Raw genomic sequence first — 6000 nt, forward strand, 5'->3', positions numbered from 1 at the left:
GTTGTAGATGTGAATGATGTCAAGCATATCCAGATTTTGAAAATCAGCCTCGATAAACTTGTACTCCTTCTCATCTTCTCTAATAACATGGAACTGACTGATGACGTCTTTCTTCACACTTATGTTTACTCCAACTCGAGTAATATCTAACACTTCTGATAACCGATACTTTCTTTGTAACCATAAATCATCTTCATTTTGGTTGACATGCTTCCTCCACATAAACTGATACCAGTTTCTTTTATTAGCTAGAAGCAATCGTGAACCAATATAGGTAAACCTCTCACTTCTTGGAGTTTCATAAATGCGGAAGATCTTATAAGCATTTTCCTCGATGAATGTGTTTCTCAAAGTCATGAAATCTAGTTCAACTCCCAATTGCAGTCGAATATCCCGATTCTTGAAAAATAAACCGTTGTTGTATTTAAACCAGGAATTTACTGTAGAACTTGTCGTTGTGGCACCAGAAGTTGAACTTGAAAGGACCCGTTCATATACATTATAAACGATTCATAATAGTTGATTACATCGCAAGGTACTTGACCTCTATATGATACATTTTACAAACATTGCATTCGTTTTTAAAAGACAAACTTTTATTATATCGAAAGTTGACGGCATGCATACCATTTCATAATATATCCAACTATAATTGACTTAGTAATAATCTTGATGAACTCAACAACTCGAATGCAATGTCTTTTGATATATGTCATGAATGACTCCAAGTAATATCTCTAAAATGAGCAAATGGACAGCGGAAGATTTCTTTCATACCCGAGAATAAACATGCTTTCAAGTGTCAACCAAAAGGTTGGTAAGTTCATTAGTTTATCATAATCGATCATTTTCATCATTTTAATAGACCACAAGATTTTCATTTTCATTTCTCATAAATATACGTCCCATGCATAGAGACAAAAATCATTCATATGGATTGAACACCTGGTAACCGACATTAATAAGATGCATATAAGAATATCCCCATCATTCCGGGACATCCATCGAACATGATATAAATTTCGAAGTACTAAAGCATCCGCTACAACGGATGGGGTTTGTTGGGCCCAATAGATCTATCTTTAGGATTCGCGTCAATTAGTAGACTGGTTTACTAATTCTTAGGCTACCAAGCAAAAGGGGCATATTCGGCTTCGATCATTCAACCATATAATGTAGTTTCAAATACTTGTGTCTATTTCGTAAAACATTTATAAAAGCGCATGTATTCTCAGTCCCAAAAATATATATTGCAAAAGCATTTAAAAAGGGAGTGATGAAACTCACCATACTGTATTTTGTAGTAAAAATACATATGACGACATTAAACAAGTGTAGGGTTGGCCTCGGATTCACGAACCTATATCATTTGTATATATATATATTAACACACGTAGTTGTAACCGAACAAATATATATTTATTAATATTAATTGTTATTTTAATAACTTATATGTTTCATTAATGACTTAATTAACTATATTTATACTTTAGATAAATAATTAGTATTTATTATACAAATATCAGTATAGTTATATTATATGTAATAAATATATTTTTCTTATATATATATATATATATATATATATATATATATATATATAATATTCATTGAGTAAATTAATAATAGTAATCTTAATAGTGACAAAGGAAATAACAATTTTTGATAATAATAATAATAGCCAATTTATTTGTAGTAATAATAATACTGTAATAATGATAATATTAATGATAATAATAATGATAGTTTTAATAGTAATGATAATGTTACTAATAATAATTAATAATATAAATAATAATAATAATAATAATAATAATAATAATAATAATAATAATAATAATAATAATAATAATAATAATAATAATAATATTATTATTACTAGGCAATAACAATAATAATAATAAAAATAATAAAATGGCTACCTTAATGTAGCAATCTTTAAAAAGATAAACGCCCCGGCCCGGGCTCGAACCAGCGACGTCCCGCTAACCCGATAACATCCTTAACCATATTTATTACTATCGTTATTTCACCTATCATTAACGAATCATAATCATACTCGCAACCTTCGTCGTTTATCATTACTATCATCATCATATTTCATTCATAATTAACATCATCATCATGTCTTAATTATCATAACATCATCTAATTTCCCATTATTTACGATCATCATTATAATCACCATACATAACCATCATCATCGTGATAATATCATTATCGTTATGTAACATCATTATCATCATTCATCGTATCATCATGTCGTCATCATTATCATAATCATCATCAAATATCATAACATTACTCGTCGATCCTAACCATTATCTACATTATCATGCATCATCCATCCTAATCATCAAATTCATCATCATTCTCATACTAATCCAATCCTAATCATAACCGTTTATCAAAATCGTCAGGTTATCAAACATCGATCATCATTATCCTGATTCATTATCCTTTTTGATTATGGCTTCATAACAACACCTCGGTTTCAAAAGAATGATGTGGGTTTCGTTTGCCAAACAGCCCAACAATATAAACAAACATAGCTCAACATAAAATACTCGGCGCAACTATATAAAATAGGATCACGGTTCAGTTTGTATGACAAAATGTTACGGCCCAATCAGGAAAACCAATACATAAGCCCATCAGTTTAAAAGTCCAATAGCAACAATCACTTTAAAACATAAATGGCCCAAATTGTTATAAGCCTACTTAAAGTTTATAGTTGGCCCAAGTTAAAACCGATATGCATCAGAAGGAAAACTGGTGTGTGCGTGTTCTGTCTTGGTGGTTTGAACCGAAACAAAATAGGAGAAACAGCTCAAAGGTTTGGTCCTTCATCAAAGACACTACAGCAGCCTCAAACTATACCGAGATTCAATATAGTCTTCGTGTAATAGAAGTTCCGATCAAATAACAGTGAGTAACAGAAACAGGTATTCGTTCTTCTTCTCCATATAAACTCTAAAATTCAAAAACGTTTTCTAATTGGTCTTATATCTTAATTACTCACTGAAGCATGTTTAACATAACTTCCTGTGACGATCGCTCCAAATCCATATGGACGAACACGTCATTCATTGATTCCATTGCGAGGTATTTGACCTCTATATGTTACGTTTTGTAAACATTGCATTCTTTTGAAAAGGCATACCATAAATGAATATTTAATTCCAAGGTTTTTGACATCTGATGATTTCTACATATAGACAACCACCGTAAATAATAGTTTACAATAATACTTCCGTTGACAATGCAGTCAAAATAGATACATGATGATGGTTTTGTGAATGCAACGTTTTCTTGAATAAAGCATGCAAGACTCCATGCACATAGCTTGTATAACTTGTAAGCAAACAGCGGAAGACTTCTAGGGAACCTGAGAATAAACATGCTAACAAGTGTCAACACAAAGGTTGGTGAGTTCATAGTTTTAGTGTTTCGCATAATCTGTATATAAAAGTGGATTACAAGATTTCAGTTGTTTCATCCAGAAATGTTTATCAAAATATTCTACGAAATTGAGCACCCTGGTAACTAAACTTAACGTATATATAATTTATACCCTTTGTATAATCATCTTAATAATACACGCAAACCAACGTGTACGCTTCTCAAATAGCATACGTCCGTTAAAAGGCTAGTGCTCTAGCTCGGACGGGGATATCAAGCCCTATGGATCCATATACTACTACTCGCGCCCACCAGTTCTTATAACCGGCAGTTACTAGTTACCAAAGCTAAGGGATTTTCGGTTCAAACTCAGTGTAGAATTTAGTATGTAATTGTATCCATTGCGTTTAAAATAAAGTGCATGTATTCTCAGCCCAAAATATAGATTGCAAAAGCAATTAAAAAGGGAGCAAATGAAACTCACGCATATAAATCTGGTATTTTCAGTATTTATAAACAGTTGCATGTATTTTCAGCCCAAAAATATATTGAGTAAAAGGGATCATATGAAACTCACGCATATAAATATTGTAAATCAGTTTATAAAGCATTTGCATGTATTCTCAGCCCAAAAATGTAGAGAGTAAAAGGGAGCAAATGAAACTCACGCATATAAATATTGTAACTCAGTTAATAAAGCATTTGCATCTATTCTCAGCCCAAAAATGTAGAGAGTAAAAGGGATCATATGAAACTCACTGTTTAATATTGATATACAATATTGTAGAAAAGCACGTAGATGCATCGGAGATGATAAACACGAGATTTGCTTCACAAAAATACCCCCGAACATTACCCATAACTTCCTTGGTAATAACCCATATTTTCCTTAGCTCTAGCTCGCTTGGAACTCGTTTTGAAAATTACTTGGACAGCACTCCGTCGTAATATTTTATGTACATTATTATTTTTGTATCGCAAAAATAATAACACTAACAATAAAAATAATAAGATTAATAATAATCTTAATAATAATAATAATAGTAATAATAATAATAATAATAATAATAATAATAATAATAATAATAATAATAATAATAATAATAAATATTATACGGAGTAATATATGTGAAAAAAAATGGAACGAATTCGACTGAATTTATAGATGTTTTCTGGATCCAGCCTCCATGCGATCGCATGGAGTTTCTTTGGTATGCTCATGCGATCGCATGATCTAATAACCCGAACTAATCCATCCGGACAACGTCCATATTGATTATAAACGAATTACAAAAGTTAATAACATTGCGAGGTTCTTGACCTCTATATGATACATTTTACAAACGTTGCATTTATCCTTAAAAGGCAATCTATCATTACACCGAGATTTGACATATCCACCTAACACTTCATAATAACCAAATGACCTAATCTGTCATTTACTTAACAATAGTCTCTAATGAACTTCAATGACTCGAATGCAACGTCCTTGTATCATGGCTTAAAGGGTCCCAAGTAGTATCCTTAACATGAGCTAATGCACAGCGGAAGTCTTAATTCATACCTGAGAATAACATGTTTTAAAACGTCAACATAAAGTTGGTGAGATATATAGGTTTGATGCTAGCAGCGATATAATAACCATGGACCACAAGATTTCATATATAAACATTTAATAAAAATATTCTAAGTGGTTGAGCACTTGGTAACCATACTTAACATTCAATCACGTCGCATATTCCCTTTATTATGAAATCTTACTACACCGTACCAAGTGTAGTCACAAAACGAAGTACTGTGCAACCGTTGAATACTGGTCGTCCAGTCCGGTTGGGGTTGTCAGGCCCGATAGATCTATCAACAGGATTCGCGTTTACAATACCGCTGTAAATAACAGTTACCAAGCTACAGGGAAGTATGCCAGTGGTACAACTCAACGTAGAATATATTTTTCAGTTACTTGTGTCCATAACGTAAAACATAAAATACATGTATTCTCATCCCGAAATACTTAGAGTTTAAAAGTGGGACTATATACTCACCTAATGTATTTTGTAGTAAAAATACATATAACATCATTGATCAAGTATAAGGTTGGCCTCGGATTCACGAACCGATATCAATTGTTTATCTATTAAAACATATAATCGTAATCGAATAAGTTTATATTTTAGTATATATTATTTCATTATATATATATATATACATATATATATATATATATATATATATATATATATATATATATATATATATATATATTTTATACATATATTTATATGTTTTATATAAGTATTTAACTGATAAAATAATATTAATAATGATAATGAAATAAAGTGTTGTATTTCATTGAAATAATAATAATAATAATAACAATATTGATACTAGTATTAATAATAACAATGATAATATAAAATAATAATAATATTGTTGTCAAAATAACGATGATAATAATAATAATAACTTTGATAAAAATAAATTTTTTTTTCCTAATAGTGATATTAATACTTTTAATAAAACTGATATATTTTAAAAAAAAAAAATATAATAATAGTAATTTTTGATACTAACAATACTAGTAATGAAAATATTTATACT

Source organism: Rutidosis leptorrhynchoides, chromosome 2 (genome assembly GCF_046630445.1).
Source record: "Rutidosis leptorrhynchoides isolate AG116_Rl617_1_P2 chromosome 2, CSIRO_AGI_Rlap_v1, whole genome shotgun sequence".
NCBI classification, from domain to species: Eukaryota; Viridiplantae; Streptophyta; class Magnoliopsida; order Asterales; family Asteraceae; genus Rutidosis; species Rutidosis leptorrhynchoides.